The sequence below is a fragment of the Plectropomus leopardus genome, chromosome 11 (assembly GCF_008729295.1).
Source record: "Plectropomus leopardus isolate mb chromosome 11, YSFRI_Pleo_2.0, whole genome shotgun sequence".
NCBI lineage: Eukaryota > Metazoa > Chordata > Actinopteri > Perciformes > Serranidae > Plectropomus > Plectropomus leopardus.
In genome coordinates this window covers 9,177,281-9,193,370 of record NC_056473.1, presented here as the reverse complement: position 1 = coordinate 9,193,370, position 16,090 = coordinate 9,177,281, and the positions used below count along the sequence as shown (strand labels likewise).

The following is a 16,090-nucleotide window of genomic DNA, read 5'->3' as shown; positions in this document are numbered from 1 at the left end:
AGCATCTCAGATTGTTTGTGTTTTTTAAATAGTCAAGTACATTTTTATGGTTTATTATGCATTTGACCAGCAGACAGTATTAAGTTATTTTCATTAAGAATCACTGTGCCATCAAAATAATCCTGAGCTCTCTTTAGCATTTGTGGATGCAGATATATTAAAAAATGCTTTACGTATGGAATCAATTTTGACTCAGTTAGACAGGACATAAGAAATAACGTGCATGCTGTTTTATGTGACAATTCATGGGACAAAAGAAAATCAGTAATTGTTTTTGTTCAGTCATTATGTTTACATCTTGCACTGCTGTGTGGTGATAAAGTTAGCAGTTGTAGTTCAGTAGTAAGAAAACAGTTCCTATTAAACTGTTCACAACAAGGTCTGTCAATTATCCCGAGTAACCAGATCATGATTTCTGCAAAGAGATATTGCTGTTGAGTTTTTCAAATGTATTTATTTTTTGTCCTTTGAGAACCACACTTCACTTCATTTAAGTGTGCTGGTCATACACTCTTTTGTCCCACAATGCAATGCGCAAAGGAAATGAAGGAGCAGGTCCCAGCTGGAACAAATTAACACTAATTATGGATGGAGGTGAAACAGCAGCAGAAACACATCAGGAAACAGAACAGTGACAATCAGCTAAACCTTTGCAGAAATAATTTTGCTGTTCATGTGTGATCAACATGCATCCATGCATGTAATATACAGTTTCCTGTTGGCATGAAACAGGTATGTATGTTTGTTTTTTTGTAAGCTAAATGCAAAATATAGACAGCAAAAGTAAAGTATGGAATTGGGAATACTGCTTGTGTGAGATTGTCTCTTCCTGCTCTGAACATACGTTATGAATTACTTGAGTCATGCTTAAATGTTACTCTTATATTTTAAATTGCTTTGTAAATTTCTCACTTTCAAATGTATCAGACAGAAAAAATAGCATCTACACGCTTCCCAAACCAATTAATAAATAAAATATGACAAAAATGGTCTGCATACTGTAACTCTCTTAAGTCCATTTTGCTGTATTTAAAGACTCCATCTTTAAATGCATGTGCTCTGGTCATATTGGTAAGGTGTGCTAATAAACTGTACTTTGGCCCCTTCCTCATGTTTAAATGCATCAGACAGAACACGCCCTGAAAACATCAAATACACCAGCAGAGGTCCTCCTCTTCCTGCTACAGGCTGCTGCTGCTTCTGCTGCTGCACCTTAAAATATCAAAAGTACTCATTCTGCAGGACGTCCTCTCGTGAGTATTACATTATTGGATCATTTTTATTGTGTATTAATATGCTAGAAGTACTGTTGCATTTGTTTGAAATCTAATTTTAGCAGTTTAACTTAATTTTTGAATGTGTATATTTATCTTATTTTATTAAGTGATTGCGCAGTTTTATGTAAACTCTGAAAAGTAACTATGGCCTACAGCTGTGAAATAAATGTAGTTGCAACACTGTAATATAACAGAGTGGAACTATTAACTACTTGCAAGTAAATACAAGGTTATACTTATGTGAAGTACTTTTTAACATGTGGTTGGTTACATGCCAGCACTTGCCTTTTTATCCTATCTCATGCCTCTCTGCTCTTTATTTCAGTAAAAGCCACAGTCCAGCTAAATGAAGGACTTACGTCTCTGTTAACATGTGAGTGTTTGTCTCATCTAATTTTAGGTTCACCATGTCCTGGTTGATATGAAGAGGAAGTGAGCGTTTGCATGTGTGTGTGTGGCTGCGTGTGGGTGCAGACACCCAGAAAGAGATGTAAAGTAAAAACTCCAATTTTGGCAAATTACATGCAAGAGATTAGATCAAGGATTATTTGCTTTTTATGTAGGTTTAGAAAGTTCATGAAAGCTTCCAGAATAAACTGAGTATTGAATGGATGACAAGTTAAAAACAAGGCTGGTTCTGTCAGTTCCTAACATTTTGACATTTTGGAAGTTAACTTGAATGTTTCTGTGTTTTGAAACAACAAGTTATAGCCTTTTTTCACTGCATGAAGTTGACTCATTCTGTTGCTTTGACCTCACATTACTTAATTTTGGTGTCTCAGAGCTTCAATTTCACAAATCTAATTTACTTAATCAGATATTGTAACTATTTTGTTTCATGTCAATGCCATCGAAAAGGGCTTCCACAAACAGTGATGGATCGAGGCAGACGTTAAAGTGTTTGTTTTACCCGTGCAGCTTGCAGAGTCGTGCACTCGCTGCACAAAAAGGGCCAGGAAAGTAAAGCAGAGGTGAAGCTGTGGTCTGCAGACCAGACCTGACGTCAAGATCTTTCATTAGCCACAGAAGAGGCAGTGGCCAAACACACCAGTGTTTATCTGTGGCTTTTTTTTGTGTTTATGCATAAGAGTGGTATGTGTGTGTGTGTGTGTGTGTGTGTGTGTTATGTAATTGCATCCAAGTGCACTTGTGCCTTTTGAAAATAGCTCTACTTTACATGTATTTGTGTGTTTGTGTGTTTGATCTGTTTTTACTATCAAATGTAGTACAAACATCCACTGCAGTAAAATGCAAACATGGAAGAGGGGAACTTCATGCTCACTGTTTCCCAATTTCTTCAGAAATACTATTTGTTTGTTGCTATGGATTATAGCACAAGCTGCTGGTTTTTCTAATTTCACAGTTTTTAGGGATTGATCACTGACTGAATGGTTGATTGACTGTTTGATTCTCAGTGGGATTTCTTGTAAAAGCAAACATGACCAGTTTTGAACCTTGAGGATAAAACTGCAAATGCAGGCAAAGGAATATTTCACCCCAAAATTACCATTTGTATATCAGTTACTCAACCTGTGTTATGTTGAATTCATGAAGAAAACTTTTTTCCCAAGTTTTTCGTACATGCCTCCACAGTGAAAGTAGAATTCAAAAACGATGAAAATTCTTGAAATAATCAACATTTAAAACAGCAAAACCATATTAAAACATCTGTTTACAAACTCTCACATAACATGTGCCGGTTGGGGTTTTGCATAGATCAAAAAAACACAGGACTGTCCCTCAGGAGAGACCTGTGTTTGTGTCCCATGTGAAACCAAAGGAACTGAGATTTTCTCAGTACACATAACTTTACCTGCCTAACCCTAATCTACATAACTTTAAGATGTCATTTGTGGGATGCTGATTCATTATATATCGGACCATTGTATTAGAATACTTTGACGGTGGAGGCATGCAAGACAGGCTAAAATTTTTTCAAAACGTCAACAAAACCCGAGGTGAGTAATGCAAATATAAATGACCATTTTGGGGGCGAAATAAGATATTTCTTTCTCTATTTATTGCTTTTTCTGCTTTTTCTGTTTTAGACGCTCATCTTTACTGTTTTAGTTCACTCTTAAGAGCTCTTTTATAAACACTGCCTGGTACCATGCAACAAACAAAGTTAGCTGCTGGTGAGTGGAGCATTTAGCTCCTAAAGAGAAAGATACATTTTTACCTCAGGAGTTAGTGGAAACCAAAAGGGAAAAAAAAAACACTGCTAACATGTTCATAACTGACATCATGTAATAATAGGCTTACAGTTTGTTTCTGCTGCCCTCAAGTGGACAAAAATAATGCAAGCTTAATACTAATACTGATGTTCTGGCTCTTCTGTTTCTAATGCTCAGGTTGACATGCTGCGCCCTCCTCCTCTACCTGCCGCCTGTTTTCATGGCCAGACATTGTCACGCCTCATGTTGCAGATCACAGACAGGATCATCCGACCCTCCAGATCGTAGTCAGACACTCTCCATGTGCTCGGACTCAGTCGTCCATCAGGTGAGTGAACAGGACAAGTGACTCTTACAAATGTAGTCCCGTCAGACTCCACGGTGTTGAAGTGATTCTGGTCATTAGCCAGGGCCTGTATGTCGATGCGCTTTGGGTGGACTGGAGTCACCAGCAGTAACTGTTGATGCCTTATCCTCCTTCTCCTCCTCTCTGCTTGAGTTAATTGGGAAGGTTTATAGTATTTACACACATCAAAACTGTCTTGGCACCACATTTGGTCAAACGGCTCTTCATCTGTTGTTGGGCCACACTGCAGAGACGGCAAACAGGCCGCCAAGGCATCTATCTGTTGATGAGTCAGATCAGATGACCTGAGGTTTGCCACTTCCATCCTGATAATCCTTCGCTTTGGCCACACACGGTGCCCACCTTTGAGTATACAGAAACAAAGACCATCAATATTCTTCAAATTATACTTTCTAAGTGAAAATAAGAATACTTCTCATAAGTAACCTATACAAAATGACCATGCTAAGTCTGTAGGTACAAGGTACAAAGTAGATCTATCAAAATGTGTCTTTAAATCCTGCTACATCAACAACAGTTGAAGGAGGAGTCTCACAGCCTGGAGAATGAAGCTGCTCCATAGTCTGGTGCATTATACGTATATATACATATATATAATATACGTTATAAAAGTGCACTGACTTAAAATTTGCAATACACTTTAAATATCATGCACTATTCATAAGTATTGCAGAATTAGTATACTTATTTTTAGTTCATTCAAGTTGAACTTAATGACATCTATTTTGAAGTACTTTTTTAATACTGCTTTAAATATACTTAAAGTTAAGCACAAAACTACAAGTATACTTGTAAAGGCTTGTATGCTTAAATGATATATCTAATACACTACAAACACGACCTTTTGACGAGGGTCATTTTGCCTCCTGTTAATTTGCCTTACATTAAAATGTGAAATGTTACACTGCACATACCTGCAGTTTCATTCCCATGGGATGTTGACTTGAAAAAGAGTGTAAAAATATATCGGTCTTGTCTTACCATAAAAAATTGTTCAGTTGGAAAATCTGCCATTTTGCTCAGCTGGAGCAAATTTAAATGACGCCTAAGGGTTTTTAAGGGTTTTTTTTTTTGTTTTTGATTAAGCACATTATGTTTGAATCAAAACAACCTGAACATTCTGAATTTTCACACAGTGTGTTTACATGGAAATTAATAACCTGTTTACGATTGCGTTTTGACACCACGTTTCTTACACACTGGACCATTTAAGAAACAGTATGTAGGATTTAGTGGCATCTGGTGGTGAGGATTGTAAATTGCAACCAGCTGAAACTTCTCCCATGTGCCAAGCGTAAACTCCCAGTTAGAATTCTGGATGTTTTACCAACATCCAAATAATTTTCATGTGAAACTATCAGTTTTGACTGACACAGCTATACCTGAAGGGGCTGGGGTTATAAGCTAATACTTTTTATATACCATTTCTTTATGTCATTAAAGTTTTCAGTCTGTTAACCTAAGTTCAGTCATTTTATTGTTGCAAAATGTGTGTAACAAGTGGTATATGGTAGGCGACCAAAGGTTTAATTTGTATTTGCAATATTAATCATTTATATAATCGAAACATGTACACTTGGTGTCCTCAATTGATACAATATTGCAGCACAAAATTTCACAATACTATGCTGCATTAATTTTTCCCAACCTCCCATTACAAATAAAATATACATTTTCTATTATAGCTGCTTTTTTTTAGGGAACTTTTTCTATCTTTCAAACATCAGCACATCTTGTTCTCTTTAATCTCAGCGCACTGTGCAGATCAAAGTGTAGCACTGCGATTTCTCCGAAGGACACAGGTCTTTAGAATTAGAGGTTGTGAATGAATGTAAGGTATACGTCAAGAATGTATTTACGAGGACAAAATAAAATAAAAGCAACAAGATCAGGAGGCGTGTGGGTGCCCAGAGTCATTCCACAGACAAAAGCTCATCACTGCAACCTTATCACCCACTCAGTGTTTTGAGCAGCATCATTAAATAACTCACATTACACTTACAGAAAGAATACTTGCTGGCATAAATTCACAACTTATCGTCATGTACATGTTACAAAATAAATTGTTACTTTGAAGAGGAAGATAAAGATCTTAGCATCAGATTCCTCACAGTATCACCTGGAATTACTGTCAGTGGGTTTATACCTGCTGCATAGCTACTTTTTGAAGTCATAGAGTTTGTCGTTATGCAATCCTGTCCTTTCTTTGGTGGTGCTGCAGTGATTGTTACCAAGGACGCACTGGAAGCCTGCAGACTACTTGAGTAGAGTTGTTACATAACGCTGCTTGTTTCTTCTTTTTTTTGGTGATTTGTCGTGTTGCCTGCTGAACCCTAGGGAGAGTGTGACATCTGATGAGATATTACTTCAACAGTCCCACAGGGCACAGTACTTCTACACAGTAGCTGCAACAAAATCTACTTGTAATGCACAGACACATTCTGTAATCATGCAACAGTGCCTTGTTTGCAGCTTGCAATGGTTATTGGTATTTTTTTCAACATATATTCCAGATATTACATCTATTCTTCCTAAAAACTATCCTTACCGTCCTTCTCTAACTTTTCCTTTCCCTGCTGTGCCATACAGAATTTCAAAGAAGGAAAGTGTAAACAACTAATGGGAGGGTTATGTCCCACAGGGTTATCTCTGAGGTACATACAGTAACTTCCTGGAGTATCTGCTGGTTGTCAACTTCACCATGACGTCAAGACACGTCACAAACCACATCTTGTCATTTATGGTTTGAACAAACAGGAAATATCATTGTCCTTTAGTGGTGCTGGTAGATACGCTTTTTAAACTTGTCTCCAAGAAGTAACGTATGTTTGTCAGTGCTTTTTCAAAGATGCTGTTTGGCAACATAATCGCTGCCTGGATCAGTTCAGAGACGTTTCTTTCAGTCGCTACATTAATGTCTCATGTAGGCTTCATAAGGACGTGGTTGCAGGAGGATGGTGGGTGTACAGACTCCTGTCTTAGATTTAGGTTATAACAGCACTTAGGAAAGGGAAATGATTTTGGCTACATTTTAACTGAATATAGGTAATAAGAAAGTAATGCTGTAGTCATTGTAATTAGATACTGTATTGCAGGATTGGCTGTTTTGGCTGAAAAAGGCTGAAATAAATATATCCTCATTCAACAGTTTTATGATATCCTTAGAATTAGCGCCCCACAAATGGAGTTACATAATTTTTATATTTAAGTTAAAGTTATTGTGATTAGATTTAGGAAACATGGTATCTTAAATTAACTTGAAGTTCACTCCACACGGTTCCAAACAATGATCTCCCGGGGAAAGTCCTGCATTTCCTGACCGATCCACCAACATAACCTGCCTTCCTAAGGAATCGCTTAATTTTTTATCCAGTCAGCGCATCTGTCGATTGATCTTATCCTTCATAAATACATGGGATATGCATGAGTCACTGGCTCATGATTAGGTGCAATATGTACAGATCTGGGTGTGCTACTTTTCATAGGAAAACGTATGAACAGTGTGTAAGAACAACCTGCTGAAATACATTGTCAGATGATATTTTGCTGATACGTTTAGTATCAACATTTTTGCAACTAGCCAGATATGTTTATGAGCAACATTTCCTCATGATGTTAATAGAAAATGGAATTTGCTCTACATTGCATTTTCCTCCAAATGTATTTGGTTTTTAAACTTAGATGTATATAAACATAATTTCTGGGAAACTGTTGGATTTTGTTACATTTGGACAGAGCCAGGCTAGCTGTTTTCCTTTGTTTCCAGTATTTGTGCTAAGCTCAGCTAACCAGCAGCAGGCTCTAGCGTCGATCTCTGTTAAATGAAAAATTGCACATTTAAAAATGTATGTGAGCTTTTAATATAGTATGCAGACCCTTTGTCTGATTCTTGCTTTTTGCTTTATAATAAATGGAAAATTCTGAGAGTGGTATCAGTCTTCTTATCTAACTCTGGCAGAGAGCGAGTAAGTGTGTTTCCCAAAATGTCAAACTATTTATTTAATTCACTTTACTTCAACTTCTGCTTCTGCCAACAAGTACAACAGCTGACACCTACCGAGGCAGTCAGGCTGTCTTGATGTAGCTCTAAAGTTCAGTGCAGACTGTGAAGTTAAACTGAGCATTTGACAGTTCAGCAGTCTCGATATAGCTTGTGTCTGTAAGCTGGTTGTCAGAGTAACACAAACAGAGAGAAAAAGAAAAAGGTGCATCCGAGTGAAGAGTGGGGAGATATTTTCACTGTGTCAGAGTCTTGAGTTCTCCCTCTGGTGAGATGGATGAGGGATCGTGTGAGGATGGTCAGGATGTTGGCCATTGGGCGGAGGCCATCTGCGGACTGTGGACATCTAGAGAGGCATTCCTTGCGATGCTGTGGCTGTGGATTCCCACACAGCTGGAAGCGTATGTTAAAGTGACAGAGAAGGCAGATAGAGAGATTGGTAGCAGGTGCACACAGCGCTGCAGGAAGATGCTGGATAACTGACAGCAGAATCAAAGATGTTGTTATTGTCGTGATGAGGGGATTTTGGGGAGGTGAGAAGTTGATGTGAGTCAGCGCTTACAGCCACTTCCTTTGGCATCTTCACGATGGACACATGAAAGGAGCGACTCATGGTGTGGTCAGCTGACTCACTATATAGGAACGGATACTGGGAAGAGAAGCACGTGCTGGGTGATGTGGGGGTGGGCTCATGTGCGTATGTGTCAGCCTTTGGTGTTTAACAGAGAAACAATTATTCCGTTTCCCGTCACAGCAGAGGAATGCAGGGTAAGATTCCTGCCCTGTGAGTTGTGCCCTCTCACCTGCCGTCACCATACGGATACAATTTCTGTCTTCCCTTTCCGCCATCGGCCCGGGAATCCCCCAGTTTGTGTGCTTTTACTCATGGAGGAAGTCAGAGTTTATGTAAGCTGCGTTGTTCTGGTAATGGTTTCAACTTTAACAACACTGTGTTCCTGTTTTCTCTATGTACAATTTAGTTTGCTCATTTAACCCTTTGAAACCTGAATTGACTTGTGCTGCATTCAGTAACCTTAAAGCTTTGAACCTTGAGCAAATTAGTTGGACTTCTTTCAAAAACATGGGTAAAAAGAGGCAATGAGCAACTTTGCAAAGAAATTTCCCACACATTGCAAGAAATGAGTGGATGTAGAAAAAATTAATTAATTAAAAAGCTTGGGAAAAGTGTCCAAAAAACTCTATTTATTTTTTATTATAAGTATATATTTAAAATTATTTTACAGAATTATTAAAATTTTCAAGCTATATTTACGGGTCATTTGCTTTTTGTTGGTGTGTGTGGTGTGTGTGTGTGTGTGTGTGTGTGTGTGTCTGTGTATATGTGTGTGTTTTGAGTTTTTTTTTTTTACAATTTTTTAGTTAGTTGTTTGTGCTTTTTACTAATTCCATGCCAATTTCTTGTTCATTCTTGTTCACTGCCTTCTCCCAATGTTTTTGCCAATTTGACCAGGTTTCAAAGGGTTAAAGGAGTCTAATCAAGTCTTAAATTAGAGTTGAAATGAGGAAAAATGCTACTAATTTCACAGCATTTTGGAGTTGGTCGCTTACACCATGGTGGAAATAAATCAGGACTATTATGGTGATGAAGTGTGTAAACGGAGTAAATTGGTTGTTTGCGTTGGTGAAAGCATGGATGCTTTGTCATCCTGGGTGTGTAATGTTTGTGTGTGAGGGAGTGAGCTTTGATACCGGGCACTTTATTTCCTGTATGGTTAATTATCTTGTGAAAACTGGCTTCCACATCATTAATATCTTCTGTGTTTACACCTTCATAGCTTACTGTAAATATAGACATTAATACAGTGCAGGCTATCTACATGTGTACATTTCTGTGTGTGTGTGTGTGTGTGTGTGGGAGCCCGTGTTGACTCACAGTTACAATAATGACTCTGGCAGAGCAGTTGGATGAACAACTCACGCTGACTGTAAAGAGCAGAGAGAGAGAGAGAGAGAGAGAAAGAGGAGAGGGGGCTGTGCACTCCCTGGCATCTCCATCTCATAACTCCTCTGCTGTTCGGTGTGTTTGCACACACACACAGAAACACACACATTCATACAGCTTGAAGACAACCCTGAGGACTACAGAATGTACACTTCAGCTGAGTTACACTCCAGTCGAAGCAGCAAGTGTGAAAATGTCTCCAGGGAGGAAATAATGCATCATGTGGTAGGTGACGGATCATTTCCAACAGGTTAGTTTTTGTGTTTATCTCTGTCGTCATGTGTATGTTAATGTGTTTGGATATTAAAACACAAAAATGATGTTTCTTCTTTTATTCCTACTGTTAAAATGATGTATAATTTTATAGGGTGTTGCAGAAAGTGATGTAGCAGTTTCACTTTCTATTTTTGAACCACAGTCAGTCACCTGTAGCCATGCCGAGGGACTGGTTTCTATCATGTCCTGAAAAACTTGTTTGGCCTTAAATGTCTTTTTTCTTCATCAGCATTTCCTTGAAATAACTAAACAACTCTGCCATGAACAAGATGAACATGTTTTCGTTGCTGGTGGGAGGAATTTAATCAGCAATCTTTCCCAGGATGGAGGTGTCTTCTCGATCTCAGATGCTGTCTCTTCTCAGAGAAACACTTTCTCTGTGTCACTTTGCACTCACAGAAAAATGAGACGCCACTTGGTGAGTCTGTGAGATTGATTTTCAAGGCTTCTTCCTTAATACTCAATTTTCTTGGCTATATGCGTCTTCGTACAGCACTTTCTGTCTTTATTTTGCTCTCACATCTGAGTGTTGCATATGTGAGTGTCAAGTGACCACACCTGGATACTGGCCTACATTGACGCAGGCATACATACAGTATATATATATAGCCTCCCTGCAAACCTCATTCTGTCATTTAAATACTGCCTGTGATGATGTCGTCCTTTGTCTGCACAGTCACTGATCTCGGGCGAGGCGATAAAGGTCCAGACTAATTAACGGCAGACTGGCAGGTTTCTAAAATCCCCTGGTTACTCATCCTGCAACGTCAATTTTATTTTTTATTTCCATATTATTTGACGAAAGTAATTCAGTTTCTGCTTCTCTTATGCGCTTATCCTCATACATAACCATCACTGTGAGATATATAAACTGGAGACTGTCTGCCGCTGCGTCTTCAACATTAAGAAATATTGTCTATGACTCAGCTGTCACAAGGTTGATTGCTTTATGTAAAGGAAGCAGAGTTGTTGCGTTGCACATGACGCAGTTTAAGTGTTGACATCATGCACTGTATGTGGACAAAGAGGTGGACTGACTAATCTTCAGCTCAGTGTCCTGTAGTTAAAGCGACTTGGGGATGGATTTCCTCCATCTGGCCTTACTGGGTTTCTGATCCTAATAGCGTCCTGGTGATTCACATGTCTCTTAAAGGTCCATTGTGTAGGATTTAGGGGCATCGGCAGAAATTGTAAATATTTTCCGTTATTGTGTTTTCATTGGTTTATAGTCACTTGAAATTAAGAAGTGTCATGTTTTTGTTGCCTTAGAATGAGCTGTTTATGTCCACATACAGAGCGGGTCCTCTTCCTTGGAGTCTGCCATGTTTTTCTACAGTAGCCCAGAACGGACAAATCACACTGGCTTTAGATAGGATCATTTGTGTTTTTGCTTCATAAGGGGAAACAGGGAAACTGCTAGCTAACTAGATGTTTTTATGTAAAGGTGGTAATTCAGATGCAAACTAGCTGTTTCCAGTTGTGTCCAGCCTTTGAGCTAAGCTACTTGGCTGCTGGTTATAGCTTCATATCATAACAAACAGATATATGAGTGGCAAGAAAATTAATAAATGTAATTTCCAAATGATTGGATGTCAATATGACGTCAAAAAGACATTGGACTCTTACGTCAGACAGACATTAAATTTTGGTTGGAATAAATATTTGGTTAACAATATTTTAATTGTCTTACATTAGATTTTCATATTGTGTAGACATTAAATTCTTACATTTTGCAGACACTGGGTTTTGTTGCCATATCATACAACTCAATTATAAACATTATACTATGTCAAGATGACATATAGGCAACGGACATTTAGAAGATGTTAAATTTTGTTCACTGAACAACACAACATAAACCAACAAAATATCAATGTCATCTATCACCCGTTATCTGATTTCTGACATTGATTTTTGTTCACCTGACATCACAACCAAAATTCGGTCATATATTAATGTCTTACAGCGCTGGTGGCCGACTGGACAGCAGGACGTCTCTGATGACGCTTTCTCTATAAACAGCATATGCAGACTCTGTAGGCAACGGAGCAAGACTGGTTTCTGAAGTGTTCTGGTTTCTGTTTTTAGTGCATGTAGTGTTGACTGGTCACCTTTGACTGCCAGGTAAACAGTGTGGGGAGGTGAAACGCTTTGACTGGAATGCAGTCTTGGAACAGATTGGGAGTTGTCTGTCCATGATTAACTTTTTATTCGCTTTTTTGTTTGATTTTTCTGAATTCGTACGCAAATATGTTTTAAAAAGATAGACCAAAATGATGGATGCATAGAAGAAGACGTCTTGACCCTGATATCTGCTTGCTATACCGAATTTCCTGAAACCCTGCTGCCTTCAAGTGCTTGTCATCGCCAGACTAATGACCAACAGGTTTTCAGATTGTGGTGATGCTACTCTGAGTCTGCATGCCATGAACAGAAAAAGACTTTCCATTGGGATTATCGTCAGATTATCATCAGAATAATCCGACAGTAATTTTTCTGCATTATTGATAACGAAATAAGTTTTAGAGGGTAAATCCTGTAAGTAATTGGTACAAATCACCTAGAGGTATTGCTGGCATATGTCCCCCTCATGTGCTGAACTTCAAACTGATCAGATTTATTAGTCCATACTTCAGGAACCTAAATGTCATTTCTGCTTTGCTCCGGTCAACAAGCCTCCATGCTCGTGTCATGATGAAAAGTAAACCTTTCAACTAGATTCACTCCTTCCATCCTTCCTCATCTTGCTGCCTCATGAGCACATGATTGCACATATTCATGGGGTTATACCTTCCGCCATTAAGGATAATTGCTCTGCTTGCCCCGGGCATGAACTCACTTCAGCATGCTGAGGAGCATTCGGTCTGATACAAGCATGAAGCTGCAACGAGAGACACACCACCTTCAGGAAGAGCTCCGGGGAACGATATTTTACAATCATATCTTACTCCTCCGTGAGTCTCCACTGACTCCTGCTCCTCAAATCCGACTGACTGACTCACTACCGCTCTGAATTCTTGGATGCTTGATGACTCCAGACAAAAATATTGAGAGTGATGAGAGATAAATTGATGACTACAGTTTCTCTGGATGCCTCCTGGGGTCTTTCTCATTGAGCTTCGACTCAGTCATCAGTCGCAGTTTGGTGATGCAGAGCATTTACCATCAAACTAACAGGAGGGCAGAATTTAATTTCCTTTCACTTAACTCATCCAGGGTTGTTTTGGTGTGATGTGTCAAATCTTCTCCTTGCATGGAAATCTATCCTTTTGTCTCAGTATGTGTGTTGTTTTTACAGTCATTTAGATGGGATTTGGCCAATGAGCATGGTGGGAAGGAAGGGGAAGAGGAGGTGTGATGAACAGCATGTCATACGATAAACCTTCACCCCCTTCAGCTCCTGTTCAAAAGGAGCCATCTGGGAACAAACATGAGTCATAGCATTATTATTAGACCTGCTAGACCTGATACCTTTATGTTTCACATTTAATGTCAACAATATTTCCTTAGCTCAGACCTGATTATTCAACCATAATGTATTTTTACTACTTCTCTTTTTGCTTCAGTTTCTTTGCAATACCTGCTGTTTACTTTCATATTTCTGTTGTTTCATATTAACAGTAATTTATAGATAACACTGATGACAAAACACCTGTTTTGACAGGTGTTTAACCTTACAGACTATAGACCTGTAGGGAGGATTTGTCCTAAAATTTAAGATGAGAAGATGTTTATCCATACATGAGAGAGGCAGTGTGGAGGTGTTCACCATGCTTCTGCTTCAATTCATACTCAGTTTGCCTTTCTCTCCAGCACCTTCTTAAAGCAATAGGCTCACATATTGGTGAACACCCTTTTTACCAGTCTTTATGCTAAGCTAAGCTAAATGGCCGCTGTCAGTTACCAGTACCTCTCATTTCCACTGCATGGTTCAGCTGAACTTGACTCCACTCTTGTCACATTTGGTACCAGGGTCCTTGTTCGATTGTGTTAACCACTGCAGATAGTACCCTGTCAGCTTAGCGACACTGCATAAAACTGCTGTGACATCATCTTCAGCGCAACACAGCTCATGTTGCTTTATCCTTGCTAGATCTTTTCATAGCAGTGCTGCTAACTTGCCGTCCTTCTTCCTCAACTTTATTTCTAAAAGCGACTAGAGGCAAATCTATGTAGTTGTTCAGACCATCAGGAAAAAAAGTGAGAAATATACTGTTGCAGCCTGTTCCCATTCCAAACTCGTGAAATACCACCACTGTGACAAACCATCTTTCGCGTCTGCATGAAACACAGCAGGACAGCATCAGGGGAAAATGCAGCTGGACAGAACCATTTGTGGCATTCTTTTATGCCAGCGGACAGCACCTGAGAATGAGAATGAAAATGCATGAAATGCAGCAGGGATGGGTCCAACAAACCCTGGACTTTCATGCAGGAGTCCAGTATTTGCTTCTTGTCTGAATGTGATTTTTTTTTCCTACACCATACCATGTGCCTCCTTCCCCTAATCCTAAACATCCGTGCCTAGCATCCGTGTTTGTTGACGTCCCAGCATTGGTTGTGCTGTTGTGTAAACATAGCCATGTGAAGCGTTATCCCCCATGCTTGTGTGGACATCATGGTAGCAGCATCCTGGAATGTAAACAGCAGACGCATAAGGATGCAGCTCAGAGTAATGGCAGACCACAGCTTTTAAACCATCAGCGTGGGGTCTCTGCCCCTCTCTCCTCTCCCATCATGCAGTAGGTGTGGAACAGGCAGGACGTGAGGAGAAGCTGCTCGCTGCAGAAGCGTAAGTTCAGTTGTTGTGTGTTTCAATAGAAATGTTGACGCTTACTTTTGGAAATACAAGGAAGTGGTGCAGTATAATACTAGCACCGCAGCTCTCATTGCATTCAAGTGTTTTGTTGAAGATTTTTCTTTTGAATGTCATTCAGCTAAGTTTCAATGCTTCCTTAATCCTATATACAAATGTGCGATGGCATCATCAATGTATAAATGAGTGTATGATGTCATCTGACAACTTCTAGTGACTTCTTGGGCTACTTTAATTGATTAAAAGAGTTGGCAACACCATTTCATCAGCAACCTGTCTGCACTCCACAGCATGGTTTTGCAGGGCTGCATTTTTTAAAATCTGGGTCAAGCGATTTAAAAAAAAATTGCAGTGGTTATTGGCGGTATCTTAGGTTGGTGCAGCAGGTGCTGTATCACACAAGTGATGATTCTAGTGACAATTCTCTCTAGCCAATCAATAGTCTGCAGGTCTTTTAGCACTGTTTCAGCTCGCTTTGAACCATGATATAGGTGGTAGCCTATCGGTTAACTTTGGTGCTGACAGGTTTTTGGGGTTATTTTGTCCTTAGACAGAGCCAGGCTAGCTGTTTCCCCCGTTGTTTATGCTAACCTAAGATAACCAGCAGCTGGCTGTAGCTTCATATTAAGCGTACAAACATGACTGATACCAATCACACCCTATTCAAAGCAAAAGAGCAAGTAAGTGTATTTCCCAAAATGTCAAACTGTTCCTTTAAAAACACCCTCGTCAAAAAACACGTCATCTTAATAATGAGTTCTCTTTCCCCAGAAGTATCCTGATATATAGTACCATGTCAGTTTGAAACTTGATTTGATTGTTTTTACTGTAATGTTTTTCTTGTGATGAGTTTGGTCTGTTTAGGTGGAGTTCCAGGAGACACACGGGGATTTCCTTCATTCTTATCCCTACAAAAATATCACTTTGAACTTTATGACGTTCACTTTAAACTTTCCTCCACCACCAGGTCGCTGGTTTGGCTCTGGTTTTCAGTGTAACCACACCCTCTGCTGTTCAATTGTAGAACGGGCTGAGGGCAGCGAGAGGGGCAAACACAGGACAGCCACCCTCTTTAAACATCGACTACTTTTGACCCACATCTGCATCCAAATAGAAGCACGAGGCGAGCAGCAGTCTATATTACACAATATCAAGGATGTCTGTCCATGTATCCAACATGATTTGTACCGCATGTCTCAAGCACAATCACTGTCTAT

At 39.3% G+C, this 16,090-nt stretch overlaps 1 long non-coding RNA gene across 1 annotated transcript; it reads left to right on the top strand.

Annotated features, from left to right (window-relative positions):
* The first annotated feature begins 609 nt into the window (after nt 1–609).
* LOC121949709 lies at nt 610–16,041 on the top strand. Its single transcript, XR_006106280.1, has 5 exons — nt 610–732; nt 1,128–1,253; nt 1,603–1,650; nt 3,629–3,779; nt 15,898–16,041. It is a non-coding gene; the product is annotated as an uncharacterized LOC121949709 (long non-coding RNA).
* Nucleotides 16,042–16,090: the final 49 nt, after the last annotated feature.